This window comes from Haemaphysalis longicornis, unplaced genomic scaffold (assembly GCF_048455015.1).
Source record: "Haemaphysalis longicornis isolate Haplotype H1 unplaced genomic scaffold, Haemaphysalis longicornis Haplotype H1 scaffold_9, whole genome shotgun sequence".
In the NCBI taxonomy this organism is placed as follows: Eukaryota; Metazoa; Arthropoda; class Arachnida; order Ixodida; family Ixodidae; genus Haemaphysalis; species Haemaphysalis longicornis.
This window is the reverse complement of record NW_027526460.1, coordinates 34,866,092-34,885,836: the sequence shown is the minus strand read 5'-3', so window position 1 is coordinate 34,885,836 and position 19,745 is coordinate 34,866,092. Positions and strand designations below refer to the sequence as shown.

Here is a 19,745-nt window from a genome sequence, read left to right as displayed (position 1 = left end):
TCTGTGTTATCTCCGTGCCAAGGGAAGCGCGTGTTCCATTCCTTCTTTCTGTGCCGCATGTGTTATCTGTTGTGATAGGGAGAGCATTCCGATTTACGTGAACAGCCCGGAATAATCTTCTTGCATCTACAATGTTCTCGATGCGAATCGATGGTTCCAGAACCACGCGCGCCGAAAGATAAAAAGCCTGCAGAGCAGACGCCGGGGCATTCGATTCTGCGACGCTCGCCGACGCACGTACGTCACTTTGTTGACCACTGCTTCACCGCCTCTGTATTCTTTTCAGTTGTTAGGGGAGCACAAGTTCGCTCCAATAAACTTGTTTCTTTTCCAAACAACTGCTTCGTACTTGGCTACGTGACATCTGGTGGAGGTGCGGGGTACGCACCCTTCATGCCCACTACAACCTCTGGAAGCCGCCAAGCCAGTCCAACAAGAGCCAGCCTCCGCGTGCAAGATTTACCACCCGAGTTCGGTCTACTACCGGAGAAGACGAAGAAGAAAAACGTCGCAACCAGCACCATGCTCAACCAAGGCAATCCTCCTGTCGTTCTGCAGCAGCCACGGGAACCGCCATCATTCCGAGGAGCCCCCGCAGAAGACCCAGAAGAATGGTTGGAGAAACTGGAGCGCGTCCGGAAATTCAACAGGTGGGACGACGCAGAAACGTTCCGGCACGTTTTCTTTTACTTGGAAGATTCGGCTCGCACTTGGTTCGAGAACCACGAGAGCTCCTTGACAAACTGGGCTCAGTTCAAAAGCGAGTTCACTAAGACCTTCACTACCGTCGTGCGGAAAGAAAGAGCCGCCCTTTTGTTGGAAACGCGCACGCAACACCCCAATGAAGGCGTCTTGATCTTCGTTGAGGAGATGAAGCAGCTATTTCGCCGCGCGGATCCCGAAATGACGGAAGAAAAGAAGTTGCGGTTCTTAATGCGCGGAGTGAAGGAGGAACTGTTTGCCGGACTTGTCCGAAATCCGCCCAAAACCGTCGCCGAATTCGTTACCGAAGCCAGCACCATTGAGAAAGCCCTCGAGATGCGTGCTAAGCAGTATGACCGCAACTTTGTTGGCGCGGCCAATGCGAACGACTTTGGCAGCACGCGGATCCCGGCCGACAGCCTACGCGAGACTATCCGCGAAATAGTGAGGGAGGAGCTGCGGAAACTGCTCCCGACGCCGCCGCAACCACAAGTCGCTTCTCTTACCGATGTCATTAGAGAAGAAGTGCAGCAAGCGCTGGGAACTTCAACGACGCCAGTAGCACCTCGCGAGCCGCAAGCCATGACCTACGCAGCTGCTGTACATCGCCCTCGCCCACCTGCACCCTATCGTCACGAGGCTCCGTACCGTCGTCCCCTCTCGCCGGCCCGACCACCTGCGGCGCAACCCCCTGCCCCAAGGAAGACCGACGTGTGGCGAACGTCAGACAATCGTCCGCTGTGCTACCACTGCGGAGAGGCCGACCACGTCTACCGTCGCTGCCCCTACAGGAGGCTCGGTTTGCGAGGGTTCTCCGTCGACGCACCCCGCCCCCGAACTGGCCAGCGCCCATCGGAGATCGAAGAGTACCTGTCCAACACCAGCCGTCGACCAGCAGGTTTCAACCGTTCGCCGTCGCCCTACCCATACCAATCGCCGAACCGCCGTAGCAACGCTGACTTCGCCCGTGGAAGGTCCCCCAGCCCACGCGGGGGAAACTAAAAGCAGCAACTTCTGGAGGTGAAGTTGCTCTACGGCGGAAAACTGGAAACCCTCCAACGACGCAAGGACGCGGTGAAGACAATGATTCACGACATGCCCTCATCAAGACGACCCGACCTAACCCTGACGAGACTCCCGAACACGACGACAGCTATACGCCGCGACGCGTACCCGACCTGACCGAGACATCCGTTAAGAAGACGACGACAACGACGACGCACAGTGCCCGACCGCCAACACGCACAAGCCGAGATACGACGCCCCGACGAACCCGGAACTCGAGGAAGACTGCGTCTGACGTCAAGGTGTCCATCGACGGCTTTGACGTAGTCGCCCTCGTAGACACGGGAGCTGACTATTCGGTAATGAGCGGACCATTTGCGTCTAAACTGAAGAAAGTTATGACCAGATGGGATGGTCCGCACATACGCACAGCAGGAGGCCACCTCGTGACGCCAAGTGGAACGTGCACATCGCGCGTCACCATAGACGGCACGACGTACCCTGCGGTGTTCGTCGTTTTGCCCAACTGCTCCCGCGACGTAATTCTCGGAATGGACTTTTTGACGGACAACGGCGCAATAATCGATCTGCAGACGAAGTCGATAACTTTTTCCTGCGACCACTCCATGACGCCGGAATCGAACCCCGAACACCGTGCAGCTGTAAGGATCGCCGATGATCACGTCACCCTGCCACCCCGCGCAAGCTTGATGATCACCGTCCACTGTGAAGGTGCTGCTCCCGACGTCGACGCTATCGTGGAGAGTGACCAAAGGTTGCTTCTTGACCGCGGTGTGTCTGTCGCAAGAGGCATTGCACGGTTTAAGCAGCGCAAAGCCCACGTTTTGGTCACCAATTTCACCGAGGAGTACCAGCATTTAAACAAGGGCGCTGCAATTGCGTTCGTCGAAGAAATGCAACAAGCAAGCGACGTGTTAGCAGTCGCCGACTTTGAACGCGCACCCGACGATACCACCAAGCTTCCGCACCCCTTCGACGTGAATCCGGCGCTACCGCAAGATGAAAGGAACAAGTTATTGGCTTTGCTGCGTCGCTACAGCGAGTGTTTTTCGTCGAACTCAAAGTTACGTCAAACACCTCTGGCGAAGCACCGGATAATAACCGAGGATGGAGCACGACCTACCCGACAGTCACCGTACCGCGTCTCTTCCTACGAGCGTGAAGCCATCCGGACTCAAGTCGACGACATGCTCAACGGCGACATTATACAGCCATCAAAAAGTCCGTGGGCTGCGCCGGTCGTACTCGTGAAGAAAAAAGACGGCACAGTGAGGTTCTGCGTTGACTACCGGCGATTGAACAAGATCACCAAAAAGGACGTGTACCCCCTGCCACGAATCGACGACGCCCTCGACCACCTCTGCCATGCGAGGTACTTCTCATCGATGGATCTGAAAACAGGCTACTGGCAAATTGAAGTGGACGAGAGAGATCGAGAGAAGACTGCATTCATAACCCCGGATGGCCTATACGAGTTCAAGGTGATGCCGTTTGGGCTATGCACGGCACCAGCAACGTTCCAAAGAGTCATGGACACTGTGCTAGCTGGCCTGAAGTGGCACACCTGCCTCGTATACCTCGACGACGTTGTGGTATTCTCTAGGACTTTCGACGAACACCTCGCAAGGTTGCAGTCTGTACTCGAGGCCATCCGTACGTCGGGGTTAACGCTGAAGCCTGAAAAGTGCCGCTTCGCGTACGAGGAACTGAAGTTTTTGGGCCATGTCGTCAACGCCGCGGGAGTCCTGCCTGACCCGTTGAAAACTTCAGCCATAGCGAACTTCCCAAGGCCGAAAGATAAGAAGGGCGTGCGCAGGTTTCTTGGACTGTGCGCATACTACCGGCGCTTCGTCGCAAACTTCGCACGCATTGCAGAGCCGCTCACGCGCTTGACGAAAGACAGCACCCCTTTCAGCTGGGAAGACGACCAAGAAAAGGCATTCTGCGAGCTGCAAAAACATCTGCAAAGCCCGCCCGTGCTCGCGCATTTCAACGAAAACGCCGACACGGAAATACACACGGACGCCAGTGATATAGGCTTGGGTGCCGTCCTTGTCCAAAAACAAAGCGGGTGCGAAAACGTAATCGCCTATGCCAGCCGTGGTCTGTCGAAGGAGGAGAAAAACTACTCTGCCTCCGAAAAAGAGTGCTTGGCTATTATATGGGCCATTTCAAAATTTCGCCCATACGTGTATGGCAGACCGTTCAAGGTTGTAACAGACCATCATGCGCTGTGTTGGCTCGCCAATTTGAAGGACCCCTCTGGCCGTCTTGGGCGGTGGAGTCTGCGCCTGCAAGAGTTCGACGTTACAATCGTTTACAAATCCGGGAGGAAACACTCCGACGCCGACTGCCTGTCCCGCGCCCCTGTCGACCCGCCACCACAAGACTCCGATGAAGACAGCGCGTTCTTCGGGGTTGTTACGGAGAGCGACCTAGCCGCCCAGCAGCGTGCCGACCCCGACTTGCGCGTAATGATCGACTACCTCGAAGGACGAAACGTCGCCGTGCCTAGAGCGTTCAAGCGTAACTTACCAGCATTCAGCCTTAAAAACTCCGTCCTCGTGAAGAAGAATTTCAGCCCCGGAACAAGAACGAATTATCTACTTGTCATCCCCGCAGACCTTCGTGACGAAATTTTGGAAGCGTCCCACGACGACCCGTCTTCCGGACATCTCGGCACAGCTCGCACTATTGCAAAAATTAAGGCGAAGTACTTCTGGCCCCGCCTTACATCCGACGTCACCCACTACGTTCGGAGTTGCCGGGACTGCCAGCGACGAAAAACGCCGCCGACAAGACCCGCCGGACTTCTGCAACCGATCACCGTCCCGTCGAGGCCCTTTCAACAGATTGGAATGGACCTCCTAGGCCCGTTCCCGACGTCACGATCGCAGAACAAGTGGATTGTCGTAGCGACAGACTACATGACGCGCTACGCAGAGACCGCCGCTCTTCCGCGGGGGACTGCACAGGAAGTCGCCAAGTTCTTTATAAACCAAGTTGTGCTGCGACATGGAGCCCCTGAAGTCTTAATCACGGACCGCGGAACGGCCTTTACCGCGGAGCTGATGCAAGGAATCTTACGCTACAGCAACACGGATCACCGAAGAACGACGGCGTACCACCCCCAAACGAACGGACTAACGGAACGTCTGAACAAGACGATTGCGGATATGCTGTCCATGTACGTCGACGTTGAACATAAGACTTGGGACGAAGTCCTCCCGTATGTCACGTTTGCGTACAATACAGCGACGCAGGAAACTACGCAGATGACACCGTTCGAGCTTGTCTACGGAAGACGACCGACTACGATGCTCGACGCCATGCTTCCGCATCTAGAAGACGACGACCTCAACGCCGACGTCCAAGGATACCTTCAACGTGCGGAGGAGGCCCGCCAGCTCGCTCGAGTTCGTATAAGGGACCAGCAGCTGGTGGATGCCGGCCGCTACAACCTCCGACGCCGAGACGCCGAGTACCGCCCAGGGGACCGTGTGTGGGTTTGGACTCCCATCCGACGACGCGGACTCAGTGAGAAGCTCCTGCGACGGTATTTCGGACCCTACAAGATTCTACGACGTGTTGGCCAACTTACCTACGAAGTGATCCCCGATGGTGACTCCGGCACATCACGACGACGTACGCGGCCCGAAGTCGTCCACGTGGTTCGCTTAAAACCTTTCTACGGACGATGACGAACTTTTATTTTTATTTTCGGACTGTCGCTTATGTTAGCATCGGGTCGATGCACTCTTAGAGGGGGGGTAATGCCGCGAACCGTACATTGGGTTTGTTTATTTGTGTTTTGCTTTTACCGCCCGGCTGCGCCGGTCTGTGTTATCTCCGTGCCAAGGGAAGCGCGTGTTCCATTCCTTCTTTCTGTGCCGCATGTGTTATCTGTTGTGATAGGGAGAGCATTCCGATTTACGTGAACAGCCCGGAATAATCTTCTTGCATCTACAATGTTCTCGATGCGAATCGATGGTTCCAGAACCACGCGCGCCGAAAGATAAAAAGCCTGCAGAGCAGACGCCGGGGCATTCGATTCTGCGACGCTCGCCGACGCACGTACGTCACTTTGTTGACCACTGCTTCACCGCCTCTGTATTCTTTTCAGTTGTTAGGGGAGCACAAGTTCGCTCCAATAAACTTGTTTCTTTTCCAAACAACTGCTTCGTACTTGGCTACGTGACAATATTTTGGAGCAGCATCCCGTGTGGTGGCCGCCCGAACATAACCACGTGCAAACAAACATTTGGCTGCCAATTATTACTGCTTTCGTTCAAGCTGAAGAGCGCGCATGCCTATAATCATAATTATTTAACTGTAAGGCAAATCGTTAGCACTGACCCAACTGTAGAGAAAAAAAAACACGTTTTCTGATGTTGCCAGGACAATGTGTGACATCATATTTTTTATCCTATCAGATAAAGAGAAACAGGATGAAAAAAAAAAATCCCGTACCATCTCCACTAACGTGAAACCTGGGAAGGGGCGAAGCATGCAGTGTAAAAGTGTAACGGAGATGAAACCGTTGGGGGGTAGAAGTTGTGGGGAGCGCCTTGGCACACCTTCGGGTCTAGGGGGTGTCGCCCGGAGCCCCTCGCCATGGGCTCCCTCGCCTTCCGTGCGGCCACCGGTGACCGGGCCGCGGGACCTGGGGACGTCGGCACCCGAGGGATGGCGCTGGCGGACACGGAGCAGAAGCAGCGATGGGAAGGAGCGGGCGGTGGTGCTGAAGAACCGCGCGCGGGGACTGGGACTGGGGACGCAGAGTGTTTCTGGTGATGGTGTGTGTGTGTATACCCGGACGGGCGACAGCGCGTTGGAAGATGTAAGTAAAGAGTTCTTTCACGCAACCACAGTGTGCCTCATTCCTGGGCATGCCGTAGAGAGCAGGCCCACAAAGTATACAGCTTTGCTGTAAGAGTCTCTGAAATCACGACAGTAAGCTAGCTATTCTGAAATCACGACAGTAAGCTAGCTATCCCTGCAAAAAAAAAAAAAAAAAGTCGGCTGCCTTCGCAATTGCGATGCGAAGAATGAGGAAACAGCGGAGCTGATGGTCTTCGCTAGCTTTAAATTGGCTTTTCTTAGGTCTGCCCCTTTCTTAAGAGAAAGAAGGTTAAAACGCGAAGCTTTCTCTATGCAAACTGAGTTAAATCGAAGTGCAAAATCCATCCTCCTAACGTCTAAAATACAAACTGCCGCAGTCCGAAACGAAGGTCCACTTGACCTCAACCAAAGTCCAAACGCAACACCCGCGCCACGAACCCATGGTAAATGCTGACCGCCCCGAATGCGACGATAGCGCAATCGGATCGACGCCGGTTTCGCTACGCGAGGACGCTCGATTGTGGCCATGGCAAGCGTTTTAAAGACTATAGTCTTTCTCGGGCTACTTAAACCCAGAAATTTTGGTCTATATGTCTGTCTGTCTGTCTGTCTGTCTGTCTGTGACTCGATTAAGCCGCCCGGCGAAAGTAAAGTGTATACTGCGCAATAGTCTTATATACTCATGCACAGTCAAATGTGAGCGTCTAAGCCCGGTTTATATGTTCATACTTGTCAATTTCGTTGAACATGAACAAGACAATACGCAAATATAAGACCGAAAATAATACACAAGGGATATTTACAGTGTTCCTTTATTAAAAATGACACCACCTTCCCGCGAGGGAACCCTGAGTTGATGCGAAGCATCTCACGTTCACGAGATTGGGTATCCAAATATCGGAAAATGACTGAACTCCCTATGGCGCAGCGTGACTCAACCGAAGCAGCAACTGAGGGAGCCGGAGCGGCGCTCGGACCAGGTTTATTATATACAGCAGATGGAGTGAAGCGGAGGAGATGAGAGAGGAGACGCGCATGCGCGCTTATCGCGCAGCTGCGGTGATGTGTAGTGCACGCGCTCTCGCACAGCTGGCGTGGAGAGGGGGAGAGGAGGAGCAGCGCGCGCGCTATCGCACAGCTGGCGTGGAGAGAGTGAGAGGAGTAGAAGCGCGCGCGCTATCGCACAGCTGGTGGGGAGAGGGGGAGAGGTGCGGACGGACGGACGACGGAGCCGAGAGCAAGAGATGCTTTGCATCTAAAAATTATGGATGCGTGGTTTTTCGATAGCAAATGCTATTCTACATCTACTGCAGAAAACCGCCGCCTGATGTTGCCCGCACCACCTCCTGGCGGCATATGAGAAATCACGCGGCAACAGCAACGAAATGTTCCACTAGCTAGGTTCCACGTTCTGATTGGAACGCACGTGAAGCACGGCAACGCGGTGCTATAAACCTTGAAGTCGGCCAGCTCAATTCACGCGCGTCTCCGCCGTACTGTAGCGCTGGCATCGAGGAACCCGGCCTGTTTCAGTGGAACGCGGTAAATTCAAATCGCCTTGAGCAAACCTTTAGCGTCTTTACCTTGGGATGAGCGCGACGGTACAGGAACAGCATGAGAGGTGAGCGAGAAAGCAAAGGGGGGCATTTCTTGGCAAATGTAGTCAAAGACTATCGTCGTTTGACGACATTTGCAATGAAAGGACCAAATTCGCGGCCAATTTTTCTTTTTCCAATTGGCTGCACGTCATTGTTTCCCGCGCTGCTAACCTGTACCATCGGGACTTTGGGATGACCCAATGGTTAGGTTGCCGGTTTCACCTCGTGAAGGTGCCGGGTTCGATTTCCGGGACCTCCATAACCACATTTTTTTTTTTTTGAGGCGCGCATTCCGAACACCTGCTCGGGGGCTTCTTCCCTCCGCGCCTGTTCCCCTACCCCTTCTCGGCCTAGCATTTCCTCCCTCTGCACTTCGCCGATGATGACGTCATTTCACGACTCAGCCAGCCGAACTGGGTGACACGCCGTTTTCTTACGTTCATAGGTCCCGATATGACTTTTTTGTCGGTAGTCTGAACATAGCCTTACACATCTAATGCGTACTTCTAGTGATGACCTATGGGGCGGAAATTTGAGATCTTGGCAAGCACCTTGAAAAATTGCTGGTGTCGACCCAATGAACCATTAAAAGAATGATACCAGGGGCAATGAACACTTAAGGGATAAGAAAACAGCAGCGCAGATTATTTAGAACAAACTCGGATCAAAGAAATGCTAGTTCCAATTCTTCAAGTTACGTGAAAAAATGGACTTACTGTAGGGTTTAGCGCGCCGACACAACGCAGGCGATGAGGCGCGCCGTAGTGGAGGGCCCCGTATGAATTTTGACCGCCTGGGGATCTTTAACGTGCGCCGAAATCTTGTGCCCACGGACGTTTTAACACGAAAGTGTTTTATTCCCGGATACACGAAGATTTCTCTGACGTCATATCCGTCACAGAAGTGACGCCAATACAACGAAGCAAGTGGCCTGTAAAGGGTGCACCCCTGCACACGGTGTCTTCTTGTGGGGAAGCAACCGTTAGTCCTAAAGAGCACGTTATACTTATGGTTGTTCGTTTTCGGGTTTTATACTTTAACACGAAAGTACTTTTATGCATTACGCGATACCCCAAGATTTCACTGACGTCATATCCGTCACGGAAATGACGCCAGTACACCTTTGCCGAAGCGACCCGCCAGCAGGACGTCGCTCTCCAATCACACTCACAAAACAGCCGCCGACCCGCAAATCATTCCCACCTGCAGATTTCGCGGCACATTTCACTTTCGCCTTTTACCGATTCCTATGACAGAGGAATCAACCACAATTTTTTTGCGTTTCGCCTCCATCAGAAAAGTGGCCGCGGCGGCCGAGAATTGAACCCGGGTCCTTGGGCTCAGCAGCACAACGCTTTAGCCACTGAGCCACCATGGCGGGTAAGTTAGGTGAAAGAAGTGCGGTCGAGCTAGGCATGCAATGCCTATGACTGACAACAGGTGCACCATCCGTTAAACAAAGTAGTTATGAACGGACGGTAGACGAAGCGAACCACGAAAATACAAACGACCCGTTGAAGGAGATGAACATTAAAAATCGGGGGCTCCAGACTGAACTCGGCAAACTCACCATAAAAGTTACTGGAAATTTTCTGGAGAAGCTATCGGCCTACAGAGGGCTCTAGAACCACAAGATCAGGTTTCAGAGTATCGGCACTCTTTTCTGTCATTGTTGTATGCCGCCTACAGCAGCCACTGGTCAAGCCGCATCACGTGACATTTGTTTACCCCGGAAGACCCATAATCGGTGGCATTTTGGTGCCTCTGTGCTGCCGCGTGCGCGCGTTCTTCGATAAATCGTAATTTTCGGAGCACAGTGTGACTGTATTACACGTTGAGAGTGAGTTTTTAAGCCCCAGGCAGAGTAGCGATGCCGTGGTGCTCTGTACCGGGCTGTTTCAACCAGCCGGAAGGTGGAAAACGCCTGCTTCGCTTCCCGCTGCGAAAGAACAACTGCGACCTATATATAACCTACTGCCACTAGTAAAGCGTAGCTTATTTAGTGGCTCTAGTGTAACCTATATCCACTTAATAAGCTGCGCTAGCATAACCGAGCGTGAACCTGTCGCACCGACGTGCATTCCCGAAATTCTCAACAAGTAAACACAGCTGTCATGGTTGCCAAGCGGCGCCCGGACCTGTTCCGACCGTCAATGTCGGCCGCAATAGCGCGCATTAAGCTGGCCACTCTAGCGTCAGGCACCAAATTGCCGCTGCCATGCGTCAGTGCCGTTACTCTTAAGCGTACTTATTTAGTGACTCTAGTGGGCACTAATAGGGTGTATCTGGTGGCTCAACCGTCGGCCGAAACGTACATGTCGGCCTGTTGCAAACCAGCCCCAATAAAATCGTACAAGCACTGACATTCCGAAACTTCGCCCACTCACAAGAGCCACTGTAGTAAATAGACTCGCCATCATAAATGCCGCTTCCTTTATATATTTGTGCACCCTGAGCTACGGGCCCGAGCTCATGCCGTGTTTATCGGCTTTTAGAAAAAGGAAGACATTTGGAGGATGAAAAAGCAAAAAAAAAAGTATATTTGCACCCAAGGGCGTGGCGGAGAAGGGGGGTACAGAAGGTGCGAGTGTCGAAGTTCTGCTTCAGAACTTTACGGCCTTCGACTGTGGGGGCTCCTGGCTGTTCCGGCGCGCATGGCCGGTCGCAGCAGGGTAGGACTTGCCGAACTCCGCACCCCATCACGAGGTCACGCGTGCGACAGCTCGGTCAGCTTGTCGCACGAAGGCATCTGATACTCCCGCGCCTGTCGTTCCAACTCGGCGTCGTGCAGACTCCTGGCCCGCCACAGCAGGTTGTCCTTGAAATTCCTCTCTCGGAAACAGGAACTCTGCAGGTTGGCTATGTGCTCCGCTTCCACGTCCATCTCTATGCGGTAGATGTTGTTCTTGTGCTCGGCCATGAAGTTCTCCTTCACGTAATACTGCAACTTCAGGTTCAGCGTCTTTCGCGCGTACTGGTACTTCACCGTCCTCACCAGGCTGTAAGGCGGGTCCGCGACAAAGAAGCCAGACATGAAGGACATCCCCACCAACAGAACGATGGGCATCAGCTGCATCAGCACGCTGTAGTTCTGGCCCACCTGCGCCTCTGCAGCCGACGCCTGACCCTGCTGCGGTCTCGCTTGCTGAAACAGCGGGCCTCTCTGCACGTACACGTTGCCTGCCGAAAAGGCATTGCCGAAGAACATGTTGAACAGATCCTCCGGCGATATGGTGCCCTCAAACCCGCGGCTGTAACCATAGCTGCTGCTGGGCTGTCCTTGCTGCGGAGGCGGCCGGTTGCCGTGCAGGTCGTAGAGCTTCCGCTTCTCGGGGTCACTGAGCACGGCGTAAGCGTTGCCGATGGCCTTGAAGGCGTCCGCTGCTCCTGGGGCTTTGTTCTTGTCCGGGTGCATTTGCAGAGCCAACCTGCGGTACTGCCTCTTGAGCATCTCATCGTCCGCATCCCGGCTCACCCCCAGCACCTCGTAGTAGTCTTTGCACCGCTTCGTTCTCCGCACTGCCTCCAACTGTTCGTCGGTGTAGTCAGCCGCGCGACGTTCTTCGGTCCCATGCCGCGCCGTGATTCGGCCTTGGTGTCACAATTTCCGGAAGATAGGTCGCTCTCGGCGACGTGCACCACCCGAGTGGTGGCCGTGGCTGTTGACCGGCGTTTCGCTGTCGTAGCTCGTAGCGACGGCCGGCGTTTGCAGCATGCAGTGGACGTCCTTTGCCGAGTAATTGATGGAACAGACCTTCCGAAGAAACGTAGCGCTTTTTCCTTGCGTGCCCGTCCCGAGACGGCGGTGTTGGTTAGGTTTAGTACAGCGGTTGCTTTCTTCTTTGTCTTCTAAAACGAACACTATGTGGCTCGAAGGTGTTCAGTTTATTTTTTTTTTTTCTTTGCAGCACGTTCCGGGCGACACAGACGCCCTTTGCTGCCGAAGCCGTAGCAGCGCAATTCCTTTTGCATCGTGTCGTTATTAACGGTGTAATGTACCCGTTAAGCATAACAATTAATACAGAAAATAACGTATATCCCAACAGTAACATTCTGGCCAATCTCCACCGTGGTTATGGTGCAGTCCAGAGCACGCAAGGAACCAGAAGAAGGATGCCCAGCACGTGTACGTGGCAAGGAACCGTTTCATTGACCTGTTTTCGCTGTGGCTTTCCCTATATGAGGCATATCTGATGGCGTCTTTCTTGTGCCACTTCTAACAAGGAAGAGAATCCGTTGAACATTTGTACAGCGGAGCTGTTGTACGTACAAGCCGTAAGTTCGCCGTTTCAGAGGGGGAGGGGGGGAAGGCGGGTTGCGGGAAAGGAAAAGGAAAGAAAAGGCACTGGGGATATTTTGAGCTATTGAGGCCGTGGCACTTTGGAACCATGGCCCCACCAAAGACGTCCACAGAGTCAAGGTGTGCCTCCAAGAGGCTCTGAGAGCAGTTGCAGTCTTCCTCGAGAGCCGTGCCGTTTCAGGAAAGAATACCGAGAAAATGCGAAGCGCTAGTGAGCACGTGCCTCGCGGTGACCGCCGAGTCCCCGACTCGCGCAGTGGCTTTAGCAAAAAAAAAAAAAAAAAAACCTCCAGCTCTGTGATCAAGCGCTACCGAGAATGTAAAAAAAAAACTCCAGCGCTAATTCTAGAGCTGAAAAGACACCTTTCCTCGGAGAGGTCACTGCGGCCGCCGCATTCTCTGGAAGCCACTATGGATAATTGGAGACATGGCTACGAGTGTGCCACCCCTTGCCGAGACGACTTGCAGATCCCGCCACCGCTGCCTCGAGTCGATGACGAAGAGCTGGTGGAAGTTTACAATGCTGAGGATGACTTTGCATGCACCATTCGCCGCGAAGAAGACGGCGACCTCTTCGATGCACATGGCGACGATTACTAGAACCGCAATTCTGAAAATTAACGATGATACTAAAACGTGTCCGGCAGTGCTCTCCTACAACAGTTTCGCCATTCTTGCGCGAGTGAAAGCGTCCCTGATTTTTTTTTTCTTCTTTTCTATCACCGGTTCTCTGATCACAGAAAAAAACACTTCTGGAGATTACCCTGCGACATGTATACGGCTCCCATAGACACCTCGTGAGCCTTTTTTGTTTTCGTCTTTCGGGGCACAACGCCGGGCCATTGCCATTGGAATGTGTGCCACGCCATTCATTTATCATCATCATCATTTTAGAGATGACTGGTGTGTCGTGATAGACCTATTATATCTGTTTTTGTTTTTTTGTTTTGTTTTAATATTCCCTCTGCTTCCTTTTTTATTAGCAGAGATGTTTAAGCTTCTAGTTCCGCCGTCGAGCGCTACCAGAAAACTCAGCCCAGCGGATCGCACGTGAGCGTGCGCCCCGTGAGGAGCACCCTGCGTCGTCCAGCCTTCTCTGTGAGCTTGAGCCACGTTAGGAGCTCGCAAACAAATACCGAGAAAAATACCGAACGCACGTTACCGTGTGCATCGTGAGGAGCACTCGGCGTCGGCCAGCTCGACCTTCGAGAACCCTATTCCGAGCGCTCGTGGTGTGATCTCTCGCGCGCTCTTCTACTCGTCAGTTCACGTGCGTCCACGCCTGAAGTGGGGACCACAGACGCCGAGTTCGCGAAGCCAGTTTGCGCCGTTTCTATAGCGCGTGCTAACGCTGTCCACATTGGGAGAGATGTGAAAGGCTGCGGACAAAACGATGCGGGCCTGCCAGTCATAAGATAGTTTTAGTTTGGCGTTTTTACGCTCCTCTCAGCAGCTAAGCGGAGCGGGAGTGCGCATGCGCATGCGCTCTCCGCTTAGCCGTAAGTGGGCTAGCGGAGCGAGAAACACGTTGCGCTAAAGCGCAGCCTGAACGGAGCGTCACGGCCCTCTCCGGCGGGTGATGCGGGCGCCCTCTCGCGCGCGTACGACAGTGTCGCCAACTGTAGGGTTTTTCGCCCTACATGTAGGACGTTTTTGGAATTTTTCTCTCGTCGTAGGGTGGTAGGGCCGTTCAGCCATTCTCCCGCGCTACTCCGCCGTTATCCCACAGCACGTCGCGGACGCGGAGCATGCTGTTGTCAACCGTGTTTGAACCTCTCGTGCAAATGTCAGCGATGGTAAGCCTCTGCGTCACCGGCGCGAACTGCGTCTCAAGAAGTGACCGCGTCGACGTCGAGCGCATGACAGCACGCGCTGCAACGACGTCATCTCGCAGCGCGTCGCCGCAGCCCGCATTTCTAACTGCCTCCCCCTCACACTTTCGCCACATTAGTCCTCCGTTTTTCTTTCTGTCTTCGGTTCTCCCTTCGTTCGCTCGGCAACGAGGCCAATGCCGCCGTCGAACTACAGTAGCGGGCGCCAAAGTGCTCCGCACTAAAAATACACAAGTATTGGACGAATTGTAAATTTCGCGCTAGATTGGGGTAATATGAGCGAAAGTGACGTGTTGCGGGCGAGCAATGAAAGCTTTACTACTCATTCCTAAAGACGTCTGGGAGAAGCGCGAAAGCTTTTTTACATTGAAACTGCGTCAAAAGTGCGTCAAAACTGTCACTAAACGGCGTCCAACCTCGGCTGAAAGTGCGCCCAGTCATTCGCCAAACTTCCAAAATTTCAGATCGCAAACGAAGAACGAAACCATGCGACGATTTTTCCGCGCACAAAGTAAATGCGTATACGGGCGATTCAAATAAATACCGATTCGTAGTTTACGAGATAAAAGTGTACTATTCGTACTCCTCCTCCTTCCTGATCGGAGCGTTTATTGTCTTATCAAGAACCGTTTATTTTTCGCAATTTTCAAGTAACCGTTCTGACACAATGGAAGCCGGGTTTCACGCACCAGTCGTGGGTCCAGAGATCTTATCACTGCTTTTTGGTCGACCAACGTGTCTATAGGAAAATTCATTAGTTTTTTTGACGAGTGCCACTAGGGAAGCTTTCGCTTTAAAAACACACGCATGAGTTCCTTAGCTGCACATCAGAATTGAGGTGATACAATCAAACAGGAGGGCCCACTACAATCGCGCAGTGAGGTTTATTGACGGTGGTTTCAATCGGACCCGCCGTGATAGCTCAGTGGCTAAGGCGTTGCGCTGCTGAGCACGAGGTCGCGGGTTCGATTCCCGGCCACGGCGGCCGCTTTTCTGATGGAGGCGAAAAGCAAAAACGCCCGTGCGTACGAGATTTCAGCGCACGTTAAAGATCCCCAGGAGGTCAAAATTCATCCGGAGCCCTCCACTACGGCGCGCCTCATCGCCTTCATTGCATCGGCGCGTTAAATCCTACAATCAATCAATCAGTGGTTTCAATCGGTGGCCGCCCATAGCACCAACAAGATTCTGCGACGTCATACCGAAATCCCCTAAAGTGGCTGGGATGCTGCCACTGCATCATTCGTTTTCTTTAATATCTCGAAAAATTTTTAAAGTTTCCGATAAAACTTGTACCGTTTCTCCTTTCATTGCAAATGTCGACGAAAGACGATAGTCAACTGGCCCCCCTGCCAAGTAAATGATTCCTTCTCTTTCCCGCTCACCTCTCATACTTTTCCTCTCCCGTCTTGTTCCTCCCAAGATAACACGCTAGATGTTTGCTAAAGTCAATTTAAATTGAGCGCATTCCACGGCTCCAAGTCGGGTGCCTCGATGCCAGCGCTGCCGTACGGCGGAGACGAGCGGAGACAGAACCACGTTGGCCTAATCCACAAGCGTTCCTAGCGGAGCGTGGAACCTATCCAGTGAAACCTTTCGTTGCTCTTGCTGCTTGTTTTATTAAATGCCACCAGGTAGCGCGGCCCACATCAGGAGACGGTTTTCTGCAGTTCATGTAGTATTTCATCTGCTATCGCAAGAACCAAGCATCCGTTAATTTTTGATAAAACAACACGGCAATTATCACTCATGCATTGATTTTCTGCCTTATCTTTGCGTACTGTCTTGTTCTTGTTCAACAATGTTGACGAGTATGAACATTAACACCCGACTTAGACGTTTAGATTTGGCTATGTGTACATAAGACTATTGCACAGTTTCTGTTTCACTTTGATCGGGTGACCGAATCGAGTCACAGACACACAAACAGACAGACAGACAGACAGACAGACAGACAGACAGACCAAAGTTTCTGCGTTTAAGTAGACCAACAAAGAATATCGTCTCTAAAAGACGCAGTGAGGCTATGCGTGGTGCGTGGAACTGACACCTAAAGTACAAAAATCAAGATAGCTTATCAGGAGCTTGTCATTGCAGTAAGTGCGCAATTCGGTCGTACAAAGAGAAAAAAAGTTCGGTCAGGCGAAAGAAAGCATATATATGTTCAAAATTATTAATCACACTGAGAGGCGCCTGCACAACATATTCGATTAAACTCTGTGGGGTCAAATTATTTCTCGGAGACCTCTGAAACAAAATTTCTCGGGCCCCTTTAGTACGCTTCCGTGCTTTGAAGTAATTACGTATTTCTGTGCGCTTTATTTATGATCCTTACAAATTGCTTCCTAACTGATCAACTGGACGTATTGGTCACTGTGACATCTTGTTGGCGTTTCTTTCTTCGCTTTCATTAAGTTTTCAGTTTTTCCTCCAAGTCCACCGTCGAATCGAAGGAAGGTGAAGGTGCAAGTGAGGCGTTTTTTTTTTTTTCGAAATGAGCCAGATAACGCGAGTTTGAGAAGCAAGTGGAAGTTTGTCACCAGACCTAAATGCAACGCCGTAAAAGCTATTATGTGGTATATTTTACATGTCACCTAGGGGAAGTTTATGTCCACAAGTAAATAAAAAATTTGACGTGAATTTGAGCAATATTGGGATGATAAGTTTGTATTTCGCTCACATTGAATGTAAACACTCGAGTTTATGTGGAAAATTTACGAAAACTTTATTTATATTGACTTTCAAGCATGGTTCGATTGATTTTGGGTGGGAAAGGCATTAAAATATGCAACAGGGCTTCAAGAGTTGTAGAACTACACCAGGAGAGCAGGTGAGTCCTCTAGTCACCATTAGCAGTTTTTTTCAAAATTGTTCCTAGGATAATTTTCTTGGGCACGCCTGAAGACACTCACGAGGTAAGCATGCTCCTCATTGCTTTGCCATGAATTTCCAAAATGCCTCACAAGTAGGCTGCCCGTACCTTCTTCTTCACCTTCTTCTTCACCCGCTGTAATGCCTGAAAGGCGCTGTGGGTACAAGAGTAAATAAATGAAGAGGTTCGTTGTTTAAGAGGGAGGGGTTGAGATTTGCCAGCCCCTGTAAGCGGCGGCTGTTTAGTTAAGTACTAAAATAATAAATATGGGAGTAAAAAATAAATATAACTAGAGTTATTTCGTAGGGACAGGTGAGAAGAAATGAAATTATTGTTGCTGTCCCCAGACGTCATTGACCTCTGGGGACAGCTATTTCGCCTATCTAGTGATTGTTGTCGTAATTCATAATAATCCAGCTCCGAAAAGCAAAAAAAAAAATAATAATAAAAAAACTTCTAACCCCTCCTGAAACAATCTGAATAGTCAAGTCGAGAGCAAACTCCCATCGGGCAAATGGATTCGTTTCATTTCGATCCGGCAAAGCGCAAGATCTGGCTCGTTTTCTATACGAACTATGATCTGCGCACGCGTTTTTAGGGCATTATCTCAACTACTGTCTTGTCACCCCGTTTTTAGGGGAAATTTGCCCAGTTTTTCTCGCCAGTGCAGTTTTATCCCACCTAGTTTCGGTTTCTGGATCTGGCTCGTTTCGAAAAAAACGCCTCATGTGTTCATAAAGATGTTATAACAATGGTCGTGGTTGAAGACGATAACGGTGAGGATGATGACGACTACGACGATGAAAATGACGACAATGGCTTGATGATGGTAGGTGAACATTACACGTACGAATAAGGGGATTCAATAGGGCCAAAGCGTTTACTGCCCTCCGGTTGGAGCTTATAAGTTTATTTATATTATTTTCCTAGAAAGAGGGCCCTCCTGTTAACATTGTCTTCGCGTAGGGCGTTAAGAAAGAATCCAAGTTTGAATTGCTATTGGTAGAGTGTAAAGACAATTGCACGACGGCTGGAGGAACAAAATTGAGTTCGTGAGCCTGCGAGCACAATATGGGTAAGAAAAAAATTTCCAATGTTATAGTAAGTCTAAAAAACATTTTGATTGAGCATGCCCTCCCAACTGCATCGCAAATAAAGTGCTCAAATCAAAAGCAATGGTTTCGTAAGGGCGATTCTATACAAAGGCACATTCAAATGTAAATAATTGACAGAAAGCAATGATAGCCTGAGGATAGTTCCGATATATTCTCCCGTTTCGCCAACTACTAATTTCCTAGAGTAAGCAACAACCATCAAGTTTCTGTGTATGTTTTTTTTTTTTTTTTAGGTGCGGAGTACCCTAGGACCGCAAAATGTCCGTCCGCGTCCGTGCGCATAGCATTTACAATCGCTAAAAATCCCACAGGCACCGGCAGGACTCGAGCCTGTGTCTGGTAGACCAGACAGAGTTTGTGTCAGTCATCTTACCCATTGGGCTACGACCGTGAGTTAGTACCCGAAAGTCAAACGGCTTACTCCCTCGCCTGTAACGGTGCGTTGTACCTTAGCGCCTCCCAATGTCCGTCCGCGTCCATCCGTGCGCACACCACCAACAAGCGAAAATCAAGCGAAATTCGATTTGAGCCGTGAGTTACAGTTTCATTTAGGGAATAATCACTCACGGCTCAAATCGAATGTGATGGTCGGGGCGCAAATCGGATGTCACTCGGGGCGCAACTTGGATGTCATTTCGAGTCCCCGTACTCCGCACCCTCGCCATCATCCACGAAGTGGAGAGGCTACCATTTTCTTCTGTGCGCCAGGCAATCATCACCGTTATCATCGTAACGGCGGGGCAAACGCGCCCTCGTGCTTCACGTGAAGGCCAAGAGGAAGCAGAGGAGGGCGTGCGCCCCCCGCAATTCCGTCCTCAGCTTGCTTTCTTTTTCCCTGCCGGGCCCGCCCTACCAATCCCAACCGGTTGCAACCCATTTCATCGCCGACGAGTGCCCGCCATGGACACAGAGACTGCCGGTGGCCAAAGCGAAGGCGAGTAATGCTTCGTAACACACTTACCCGCGCCCTTACTCAGGAAATTCTCTGCCAGACGGTGGAACGATTTACAGGTGCTGTTTGACGGGGCACCCGGAATTTTATGTTACCATAGAAGTGGTGGTGGCATAACACCGTATGCCATCACGATAGTCGGCAGTCACAGGCCTCCAGCTATGGTTTCTCTTGCTTTGCTGTGATACTGCAAGTCTTTTCAAACCGCGCACGTATATCTCGAAGTAAATCCTTAAATTCGCTTAGAATAGTTATACTTATCTGTGTGCATTCGGTCATCATTTTGAGAAGGCGGCATTCACAAGAACGATGTCTGTCCCGTCAGCAAGGCATACCTTGAAGAGCTCGTGCCCTATCACTCTTATACCCCTCTTAGCCTCGGTGACGTTGTCTGCTTCCCTGTGTGCGTTTGAGGAGATTACCCGTGTGCGAACAGCTCTGGAAATTAGCGGCTGGGGACATTTTTTCTGAGACGTTATTTGAGGGGTCTAGTGAAACGTACAGTG

At 51.5% G+C, this 19,745-nt stretch overlaps 1 pseudogene; it reads right to left on the bottom strand.

Moving 5' to 3' along the window:
• Positions 1–10,875: 10,875 nt before the first annotated feature.
• LOC144153139 (dnaJ homolog subfamily B member 12 pseudogene) lies at positions 10,876–11,883 on the bottom strand (annotated as a pseudogene).
• Positions 11,884–19,745: the final 7,862 nt, after the last annotated feature.